Below are 11,660 nucleotides of genomic sequence, written 5' to 3' on the forward strand. Positions count from 1 at the left end.
GCATGGCCACGGGACACTTTATAGTCACACCCGATACGTTCTTATTGTGACATGAGATTATTACATCATTATTGTGACATGACATTATTATTAGTGTTATTATGCACCGTGTCCCGCTGACAGCTCTTTATAACATTTTGCACACAAACCATCAGCACAACAATAAACATCTCCAAACACAGCCTGTTAATGGCGTTGGTGATGTTTGGATCCCATCAGGTGTGCCTAATGAAGTGTCCAGTGAGTGTGCATTGTGCAAACAACTGGCCGTTAAAATGCATGAAAAGAGACAAAAGCGCATCGAATTGATGTATCTCCAGCTGTGGCGTGACACAATCACAGACAAAAATGACGCTTGGCAGGAGAGGATGGAGGTCAGCTACGGAAGGAAGCGCTTTCATCCACCTTAGTCGTGCTCGCTGCTATGCGTTGGGGGCGCCCTTTCCGAACTTTAACATCTATGAGGCGCCCTGGGAGGCAACCATCCTGGGATCCCATGATGGAGCCTCTTTGGCACAGTGAACCATGTTTGGTTCCTTCACTGGTTCCTTCACCAAACAGTGAGGTTTGTTTCCTTCACTGTGAGAGGAAGTTAACCTCACAGTGTATCACCCTACATGCCCAGACAATTTGCCCGTACAAATAATAATTTCAAAGTATGATGAAAGATTACATAATACTAAAATATCAGTTGAAATAACCTTTTATCCACAAAAAAACAAAGCTTGCAATTAACTCCCTTCATTCATTTTCTACCGCTTATCCTCACGAGGTTCGCGGAAATGCTGGAGCCTATCCCAGCTGTCTTCGAGCGAGAGGCGAGGTACACCTTGGACTGGTGGCCAGCCAATCACAGGGCACATATAGACAAACAACCATTCACACTCACATTCATACCTATGGACAATTTGGAGTCGCCAATTAACCTAGCATGTTTTTGGAATGTGGGAGGAAACCGGAGAAAACACACATGCAAACTCCACACAGAGATGACCAAGGGTGGAATTGAACCCGGATCTCCTAGCTGTGAGGTCTACACGCTAACCACTTAACCGCCGTGCATCCTGCAATTAACTCCAATGAATATGAAAATTGGCTAAAACATTAGAAATTGTATATTTTACAAATACATTATTAAAAAGTAAACTACTATAAATAAAAATATGAACATTTATGGTAATTGTCTGTCAAATTCATATTTTTGCATATATTGTTAGAGTAGATAGTAGTATCGTAGCAGTATTTTAAAGGAAATATTAAAAAAAAAACATATCTACAGGGTACATTTAGAGGAACATTATATACCAGAACGCTACAATAAAAGTATTCTGGTATTTCAAGTCTGAAGACAAAGGGAAGGGAACTTTCTTTTTTTTTCTTTTCTTCTTAAATCAGATGGGATTAGCATGCACGCACACAAGCATGCAGTCTTCCATGACATCCTATACATTGTGTTCTATGACACGCTAATGTATGCAGGCGCTGTGGCACAATGAGGATTACCGAGCGCTGTGATGATTCATCTGGGTCCCACGTGGCTCAGAAACTGACGGCCGCCCTCCCCTCCCATCCTGGAAACTCCTCCTCTGTTTCCTGGCGAGGCGAGAGAGAAAAAAAAAAAAAAACAACCCACAATTCATTGTAATCAATGACTGCACACACCAACACGGTGATAAAGAGCCAGTCCATTGGTCACGTCTGACCGACCTCAGGCAGCCATAACACCGAAGACACATTCCCAAGGTTATGTATGGAATTTGAAGCAGGATAAGTAATTATCCACTGTGTGGCTCCCCCTACAGTTGGGAGGTATAACTCACAGAAGTAATTCTCGTAAAAAACACAAAGACCACCACAGTTGTAGATTGGGAAGATAAACTCGGAGAGACAGGTTCTAGTGATCATCGTCTTAGAGGAACCTCGAGCTAAATGGCTGGCTCTTAAAGGGGACCTGTTATGATTTGCATTGAGTTGTGGACTATAAAGCAACTACACAAAGCTTTCGAGATCTTCCAGAATGGGCACCCATTCCAGCTGTTTTTCCTAAGATTTGCTTCCCGCCAAAATGGTCTGTTTTAAGTTATTCCATGATAGCCCACCTCCGAGCACGGCTACTGTGATTGGTCACACTCCAATGTACCGCTCTTAAATACCGTCCTTCCGCACTACTGACGAACCCCCCTTTCTAATTTAATGGCTACAGGAGTTGATAAGTAATAATAATAAAAATAAAATATTGTAGAGCTACCGGCTGCATGTGCATGCGTGGGTTTTCTCCGGGTACTCCGGTTTCCTCCCACATTCCAAAAACATGCTAGGTTAATTGGTGACTCCAAATTGTCCATAGGTATGAATGTGAGTGTGAATGGTTGTTTGTCTATATGTGCCCTGTGATTGGCTGGCGACCAGTCCAGGGTGTACCCTGCCTCTCGCCCGAAGACAGCTGGGATAGGCTCCAGCACCCCAGAAAATGAATGAATGTAGAGCTACCAAAGAGATGCCTAACTTAGCGTGTATGAACTCAACGAACGTAGTAGGTGCCTGTTTACCGAGTGCAGGCGTCCGCCATGAACGCACCGTTCCCGGCGAGAGCACGCTGCTTCTGGCTTCAGCAACATTTAAGCGAATATTTCACGTTCATGCTCACAAAAACAGTCCCGTGTGAAATGGCGCTGAGAGATGAAAATGTTTTTTTTTGTCTTGCTGGGAATCACCAACTCCAACCACTGATGGATGCCTGATGTCGCCTTGTATGCAGTATGTAGAATAATTATGTATATATTATTTGTATATTTGTGCACTATTCTCCAAGCTTCTCCACACCTTAAAAAAACACTTACTTGCAGCTTTTAAAAAGATGCATTATTAATAAAAAATGGACAAGGGCGATGGCGGGGCTGCAACACACGTAGGGATTAATGAGCAAGGAATGGAAAGTGGATGAAATAATCACTCTTCTTTTTTTTATGTAACCGCGAGGGAGGGGGTGGAGGTGCGGGAGGGGGAGGGGCGAGATAGGGGGGGTGGGTTCACGCAACACCTCAGCATGGCATCTGTCCCCCCGGGTTGCCATGGCAACCCCGGTTGCTATGTGATCCGTTTTTATCTGGAGATCTGTTGCGGCTGCAGATGTCACCGGGTGCATCTCGCCGCAGCCAGACCTCCGCCAAGCCAAACGCGGACCCAGGACAAACGGCGGCGAGTCACGGAGAGTCGGAGAGCAGAGGCAGGTGTCTTGACAGTTTGGACGTGGTGGTAGCTCGTTAAGGGCCAGCGGCCGCACCGCCCGAGCCCGCTGCGTGGCATTCATGAATGGAAGCAGATGATTCAGCCCCCCCCCCCCTCCTCCAGCGCCGCCTCTGCATGACGCAAGTCTGTGCACGTCTGACGCGTGACTCTCATCTACAGACGTGGGAACAGCATCCGCTCGCTTTTCCAGTCCGCCTCATGTCGTGTATATTTTGTCAGATTCTGGGGCTTCCACAAACACTTCTTCCTTTTTGTAGTAGATCCTTAAAAACAGCAGATTTACTCTCTTCTACAGAATGGAGGATCCCTGACTGGCCTTTTTGCAGTAGATCCCTAAAGACAGCAGATCATTCCCGTCAAAAAGACGACCTTTGACTTGGTGTTTTTGTAGAAGATTCCTAAAAACAGCAGCAGACTCCTATCATAAAGATAATCTTTGCTCTTGTCTTTGCTCTTTTTGCAGTAGGTCCTTAAACACAGCACTGACTGACATTGATTACAGTAGATTCTTAAAAACAGTAGCATATTTGTGTCGTATCAACGGTAGGAGGTCCTTAAAAACGGCAGATGGTTCATGTTATATAGGCTGGAGGATCTTGTAGTTGATCTGTAGTTGATTCCGAAAAAGAGCAGCACACTTTGCTCTTTAATTGCCGTTGTCCTTCCATTTAGCTCACCTTTCATATACAGTAGAAAAGCTTTGGCTACTGTTTTAAGAGTGGTGTACTATTGTACTATTGTTTTTGAAATGCCCACATAAACAGCAGAACATCACTGAAATGATCCAGCTTGTAGTAGTTTGCAGTCATTCCAGAATAGAGGATCTTTGTCTATTGTTTTTGCAGTAGCACCAAGTGCATGTTGTCCTCGCAGGTGTCATGGCCACGTATCCACAACGCGTCCACATGGAGTATTGTAGTTTGGATGAGTGGAACATCTTGGCTTCCAGGCCAACGCAACACTCGCTTCTATTCCTCGTCAAATGACTTTTCAAATGTCCGGCCAGGCAAAGTGAAGACAGTCGGGTTGATTTATGACCGAGCTGCCCTCTTAGTCATCCTTACAAGATCCCCAATCCTCTGCTTCCTCTGGAATCCTCTGAGTGTGGGATTTACAGAGCCTCTCTGGAGCATGAGATGTCCTGGGATCAGCTTCTGTCCTTGGCCCCGAAACACCTGGCCTGCGTGTCGGCTTTTCCTTGACATACTGTCCCAAGCTCTCCAGGCGCTAAGTGTTCAAAGTGATGTTCTCCATCATGTGAGACATCTTCTGGCCACTTTGGTTCTGGATGGAGGAGACTTCCTTTTGGGACAGACTTGTTCCTCTTGTCATTGGAGTCATAAATCTTCAGATCGCAAATGTTGCAAAGGGGTCACAAGGTCATTACTTACACCTGCACACCAACCTTTTGACTGTTCTAGTGTCATGTTCTGCTACCAATGGACCCATCAGGTAAAGTTTTTTGTTTAAAAAAAACTAACAAAAACAAGCTGTCAGTGGGAAAGGAGTTTTGCACTATGGGAAAAATAAGATGGCTGCAAACACACAGCTCCGTCCAAACACGGAAATGATGGAAAACCAAAAACACAACCACCATAAACCAAATGCCATGGGAAAATGTTTCCAGTCACATCAACAAAAAATGCAAAAAAATGCTACTAATGCCAAAAACACACACACAACCCTCAAAACAAACACATGGATAGAAATACTGCAAGTTCACAGAAGAAAACGCTTTGCCAGGCTACCAGGAAGCGAGCCGGGGTATCAGGAAGTTGTACTAAATACTTGCTCTCAAAATATTTTCAACAAATAAGTTAGTTTAAGCCTTTCCAGACGACTGCTAGCTTGGCTATCTGCTGTTTTGTTCCGTGAAGTTGCAGCTTTTGGGCATATTCAGCATTTTTTGTTGGTTTTTGATCCTGTAGCATTGATGGGACTGCAGCATCTTATACGTTTTCCCATTTTGTCTTTCATGGTTTGTCGCCAACTGTATTTTTTTTAAATTTTATTTAAACATCAGTGCCACCTGAGCTTGGAGCTAATCAAGAGAGTCCGTACAAGAACGGACAACAAAAGTCATGTGACACACAGTGGTCATGCTTGTTGGATATATTCCAACATGTCCGCTGTCAGCATGTGGAAGAGTCAGACGGACGGCACGTTTGTGGTCAACAAACACACACACAAGTGTCGATAGCTTTAGGTTTTTCCACGTGGTTATCTTGAGTCCAAAGGTGATTCTGACATCTCTTTATTGACGTCTTTACATTTTCAACAGGGGCCCACTTTGGAAATAAGTCTGTTCCGGGGTCAAACTCTGACCATCCTTATGTAGGAAATGTTTCCAGCTTTTCAGTAGCGCGTTCTTTTACACGATTAAAAATAAGTCAGCTGGTATATAATAAAGTTATGATCAAGTAAACAAACATACAAGTGTAAAAAAGTCATTTTGTTGTTGTCTACTCACCATTAACTGTAGAGATGGGTGCCTGCTTGGTGAGTCTCCACTTCAACAGTAAATAAGAAGCATCCTCTTATTATTAATACCATCTTCAGCCATTTTGGGTCAAGGTTGCTTCTCTTTCCTGTGGGATGGGGGGGGGGGGGGGGGAGGACAAAAAGCAAAAAAATATAAATAAAAATCCTCCTAAACATTTCAAATGCTGATGGAGTAAAGATGTTACACGAATAAAAAGGCTCAGATGATGCTTCACTTGGTTCAAGTCTGCCAACATTCTGATAATCTTGTGTGACAACGTACAAAAACAGTAACAAAAGGTCAAAGGCCAATTCAAGTGTAGCTGTTAAGTCCAATCTTCAGGACCCCAAGAACTGTTCAGAAGGCGCAAAAGGCTCATGAACCAAATATAATGTGTGTACCTGCAAAGAACATCCAATTGATGTTATACAGCACACACAGGGATTGTGATGTTGTTGATGTGCGCTTGCACCAAATATCGATAGACGTGTTTGTGTGCGGAGACCAATACAGTTGCACTAAATCAGCTCGACCCCGCTTGGCTACGATACTTGTTTTCCAATTAGAGACGCTGCTGCTCCTAGCTTTATTAGCAAAGGGCATTTTTTGACGAGACACAAACCACACACACACAAAGAACATGCCGTGTGACCTTTTATGGGCACCGTCTCGGGATAAATGCTGACATTCCTGCCTCGTTTTGTCTTGCTCGTTTTTGTATCGAGACTCCCAGGGCTATCATTAACTGACTGAAGGACCGGGATCGTATTTTAGAACGGCTGAGTCAACTGATAAAGGGATAGCTAAGGGATTTGCGTATTTTTCAGACGACGTCTAGCAGCTAAAAATCAATACCTGCACCGAGATGGTGAACCTTCTTTGCACATGCTTGAGGAACTCACTCAACCTTTGTTTGTTACCACAAAAACCTCCAATCTGGACATCCCTCCCTTGCAAAACCTCATATTGCTTTTCATTATCCATGGACGAGAACGCGAGAAAACCCTTCTATCAGTCATTACCGCCGCTTCTACCTGCACTCTGTGTCCCTCAAGTGGCCTGAAAGCTCCAGACGGTCAGGTGAGGTTGTATTCCGAGAGGTGTCACTCTGTCAGTTCGCACAGTGTGTGCTGTGACTACAACGAGATTGCGTGTCCCCGGGTGCTCCAGATACGACGGATAAATAAAAGGTTGTGTTCCAGACATTCACGGTAGAAATGCACGCTCTTATTATTGCTCAAGAGGTGCCCGTGTTGCTTTGTGTCCTCAAGAAATGTGACACACACAGAGGCACAACATGAGGTGTACCCGCGCAAGCTAATAAGATCCAATGCAAGAGCCTGGTGGGTTTGGTGGGTGGGCTGTATGAAAGCTCATGGCCACTAATTAGACCGTTCAAAAGTTAAGTTAATTCTGAGTTGGTGTATAAAACCGTGGAGTTCGTTCACGTGGCACATTCCAATCAAAACTTCATTCATGGGTCCAAAATATGGGGTGACAGGACACGGATTCGAGTCCCTCCAAACATTAATTCACAAGATACTCTGTGGCTAAAAAAAAAAGCGTGTACAAAATACATGCCATAAATAGTGCTTTTTTTGGATTTCCCAAATTTTACTGTGCTACACCAACAGTACATCTCCCAAATTCTGCCATTAAAATAATTTTCAGGTTTTCATACACCAGGGGTCTCAAACATGCAGCCCGTGGGCCAAATGTGGCCCGCAGGACACTAGTTTGAGGCCCCCGCCTTGATATGAAAGTTTAATGTTAGTGCGGCCCGCGCAAGTTTGATATGGATGCTGTATGGTATCATGTACCCAGAAAAAATTATTACGTTTGATTCATGTTCATGTTAAAGGTTAAATAACTGTTAATAGTTATCCTCCCTGTCCGTGTGGAAGTGGTACGTTTTTGGCTATTTAAGTTTAAAGGAAATAACTTGAATGCTGCCGTTTAGGTTGCTAGCTCTCTAGTTTGCGAGTTACCATGTGTCTCAAGACCCTGCAGTTGCGCAATATGTTGTAAATAAAAAGAGTATAAATGTGACTATAGTCGTGTTTTGTCATGTCTACAGGGCTCTAATAATGCTTTGTTCATTTTAATCTGAAAAAAATAATTTGTCTACCCACCAACTATATGTGGTTTCTTAAGTTTTTATTATTTGCTGTTTTATTATTATTATATTTATTTATTACTGATTGATTGATTTTCTTTATTCTTGATTTGTTTATTTATTTTTCATCTTATTTTGTGTAAAAAAATAAAACGTAAGATATTTGATAACAGTGGAATGTTTTATCAGAGCTTTTCTTGTAGAAAATCGAAACCAAAGCAAAGTTTATTCATTTTTCTGTTTTTAATAAATGCGTTTTTTTTGGGGGGGGGGGGTGGGGGGGGTGAAAACCTGAGGCGGCCCAGTCTCGCCCAGACCCTAGCTCCAATGGCCCCCAAGTAAATTGAGTTTGAGACCCTGTCATACACTTTTGTCCACCGAGTATACTTTTACAATTAAAGGTCAGTCTGACATTCTGTTAAGTAACTGGATGTCCCACACCTGAATCGTCTTGTTATGTCTTGAGTTCCGCCGCTAATAAACAAAAAACTGCAGCCGGAGTCTCAGTTTCCCATAATAATCTCTTTGTTATTTTGCAAAGAACAGGATGTGCACAAAGCTACCCTGAGGTCCGCCTTGTCCTAAGTCTGTCTTTGTTTGACGAGGGGTCCACAGTTCCCATGCGTGATGTAACAGCTAGTTCATAAGTTACATAGTCTCTGTCCTGCAGGATGTACCAAAATAAAAGACATTTTGAAAATGAACTTTGTTGATAGCATAATGACCCTTAGTCAAGGTCGACAGCCACTAGAAAGCTTCCACTTCCGACCTTGTCGTTTCCAATTGAGCTAGTTCCTTTACGACATGATGCTTTAATGGAAAATGCAGGAAAGGTGTAATGTTTCCTCTGTGGCTTTCATGGCAAAACGCTGAAGGACAGAACAAGTGTTTATTGTGCTAACATCTCATCTCATAGGGACATCCTTCTCAGAGTGAACACATGAATGGGGGGGGCTGGTGGCTTTTATCTTTTTGTCTTGGTCCGTCATCAGTCCGCAAACTGCCATTCTTTGACCGACCAGTGCTATCGTGCTTTGATATCGGGAACAGCGGAGGATTCACGGGTCTTTTTAAAAAACGACGGGGCGGTTCATGAAACAAACTGGAGGTGTGATATACAGAGTCTGTGAAATCAGGTATCTTAAAAAAAAAAAAGGCCTACCAGATCCTGGAGGCACTGGTAAATTGTTCTCAAGTCTTCAGATGTGCTTTAACCCTGAGTTTTACATGAAAATAAAGCAGTTTGTTTGATTTGTTAAAATCTAGTAGTTATTTGGGGTTTTAGGTTAAGAACATACACCATTGATGATACATTCACCACAATCTTACACATGTTATTTAAAAAAAAACTATTTACATGTGACTAAACACTGCGCTTGTTGGCTAATCATTCAGGCCTGGAGGGGTAAAGGAGAGGAATGCCGCTATTGCTGTAAGTGTCAACAGAGGCACCGTCTGTCATGCTAGCTCCGAACTCCATGAGACCAATAATTGTATCCATATCTGTGCATGGTATATGTGTGCGAATGTGAAGGTATGAACCGCCCTGTGCACCTTAAGGGCATCGGTGTCACAATCCTTCAACTTCTTTTGCCAAGTCTCCTGACGGGATGTGAACTTTTCTTAGCCGTGAACGCTTCCAAATGATGGGGTCATGTATTCCCTGTGAAGATGTTGGCCTAGTTGAAGGGTTCTAATGTGAGGTGGGACGCTGAACTGTGCTGACCCGAGTTTTTCATGCAGCCCGTTGTCAAGACATGAAAGACCGTCTGGTCCGGATACCCCAAAGCCAAGGTTCAAGCACGCTCAAAGTCAATAACGTGGAACCACTGGGCCTCAAAGAACATTTTTGACAACTTACTGGCATCCTTTCTTGAGTGCACGTGTGGGGGTATTAAAAAGCATCTTTCCACCTTCTACCTTGAACAGAACTGATAGAGAATGAAAGAACAGCGTCAACCTAGCAGGTCTCTACCTTCAGATGTAGCATCCAAGCTGCAATAGAGGCAGGGTGCAGGACACTGCAATACCAGGACCCGGAATCCTCCCGATTCCTGTTGTGTTAAAAAACAGAAAACCGTGTTTACATTTACAGTAGTTAGGGTTGTCAGTAAACTGATAAAATGTCATTAGAATAAATGTAGTTACCTTTTTCAGGGTCTGAAGATATGGTGTGGAATCCAAGGTCGTTAGTCAAATGGACAAAAGACGGAAGACAATGTAATCGAATGTGTGTTGACGCCCCGGGGCAAACGTGTCCAAAGCCAGCGGTTGAAGCAGAGGCAAAATAATTATAAAATGTTTTTAAAGGTTTTAGCTCTCCAAGGCAAGCACCCTTACTGTTGTTCGTTTGGACCCCAATTACAGCGCCATCCACTGGTCTGGCAGACTACAGGAGTCAAAACGTGCAGATCCTAGAACAATCTCGACTGTTTATATTTTGGTTTAAAGGTACCCACAGGGGCAATCTTGAAGTGCAAGACCATTATCTTGGAGGAGCCGGATGAGTCATGGTTGCTTTCGAGCTACAACACACACACACACACACACCCAAAAGCCACGCTATGATTCAAGGTCAAATAAAAAGCTTTTTCCTAAAAATGTGAACGCACAAGAGATCAACATTCATAACTTCCCCCCTTTTTTTTTATTTCAGATGCTTGTTTCCATAGCGATAGGTTCTGACATCTTCGGTCGTGACTAGTTATTTTTTGGTTGCTAGGACGAGGGGAGGGGAACAGTGGCGTAGCAATGACGAGTCCAAAGGAGGGCTGTCAGAGCATCCTGAAAAAAAAAAACAATTAAAGTTCAACACTTGGACGGCACACAAGAACGAACGCCAGTGACCTCATCCAGAGATCTTCAATCATGCATCAAAGCCCACGGAAATATTCCTGTAGCTCTTTGGGTACAATGTGTTGATAATCAGGCACATCTGTTTCCTAGTGGGAGACATTGAAGATAATCGTTAGCGGCAAAAGCAACCTGCTTGTTTACAGTGAACATGAGGCCAAAGGCGTAAAAACAAGAAAAAATCCATTGCTCAGACACCAGCAAGTGGAAATTTCCACATGTTCCATCTGTGTTGACTGCAGATCCCACAGCAGGGGTGCCAGGGAAGGCAGCAGGCAGGTGACTCGTGGTTGTCCTCACAGGATCGGTCTGGCAGGGAGGGGGTGGAACTGAAACAACCTCAGAGGAGCTAATTTAAAGTCTGTGTAAGGGCAAGCGTGAATGGCCTGCTTTCTAGAGGCAAACGGAACGACTTCCTTCAAACGTTTTGTGAAAGCCATTCTTCACGGTCAGTTAACGAAAGCAAAAACAGTTTTTGTTCTACATTTAAAATAGACTGGAATCGGGCAGTAGCAAGTCGGATGCAATTTGACTAGCTAGGTAGCATGCAGTGGAAAAACAAGCTTTGAAAGGTTAATAAAGCTAGCCTAGGTAGCAGCAGGTACACAAATATCACATGGCTAACTCGGGAGAACAAAATGGTTCAAGGTAGCAATAAGCAAGTTACGATATACTATATGTACATAAAATAAGGTAGCTGGTTAGTAATATTTAGGTAGCGCTACTTGAGTGGGACATTGTAATGCAACTTGGTAGCAAGCAACACAGTTAAGGTAAGTAACGTAGCTAGTTAAGTAAAGCTAGCTTGTTAAAGCTAACGTGATTTTAAAACTGCTAGCTTAGACCAGATCAGAGAAGTCAGCTTACTAGGTAGAAACAGGTAACTAAATCTAGCAAGGTTGGTAGGACAAGATATATCAGTAGAATATGGTCCATGGCAATGTGTGTTACCTGAATTAG

At 43.4% G+C, this 11,660-nt stretch overlaps 1 long non-coding RNA gene across 1 annotated transcript; it reads right to left on the reverse strand.

Moving 5' to 3' along the window:
• Positions 1–5,807: 5,807 nt before the first annotated feature.
• Positions 5,808–10,202, reverse strand: LOC144902124 (uncharacterized). The gene is made up of 3 exons (XR_013630398.1): positions 9,996–10,202; positions 9,823–9,901; positions 5,808–5,837 (listed from the first exon to the last, which is right to left on the reverse strand). It is a non-coding gene; the product is annotated as an uncharacterized LOC144902124 (long non-coding RNA).
• Between the last annotated feature and the right edge of the window lie 1,458 nt (positions 10,203–11,660).

Source organism: Doryrhamphus excisus, linkage group LG19 (genome assembly GCF_037039965.1).
Source record: "Doryrhamphus excisus strain RoL-2023G ecotype Guam linkage group LG19, RoL_Dexc_Guam_v1.1, whole genome shotgun sequence".
In the NCBI taxonomy this organism is placed as follows: domain Eukaryota; kingdom Metazoa; phylum Chordata; class Actinopteri; order Syngnathiformes; family Syngnathidae; genus Doryrhamphus; species Doryrhamphus excisus.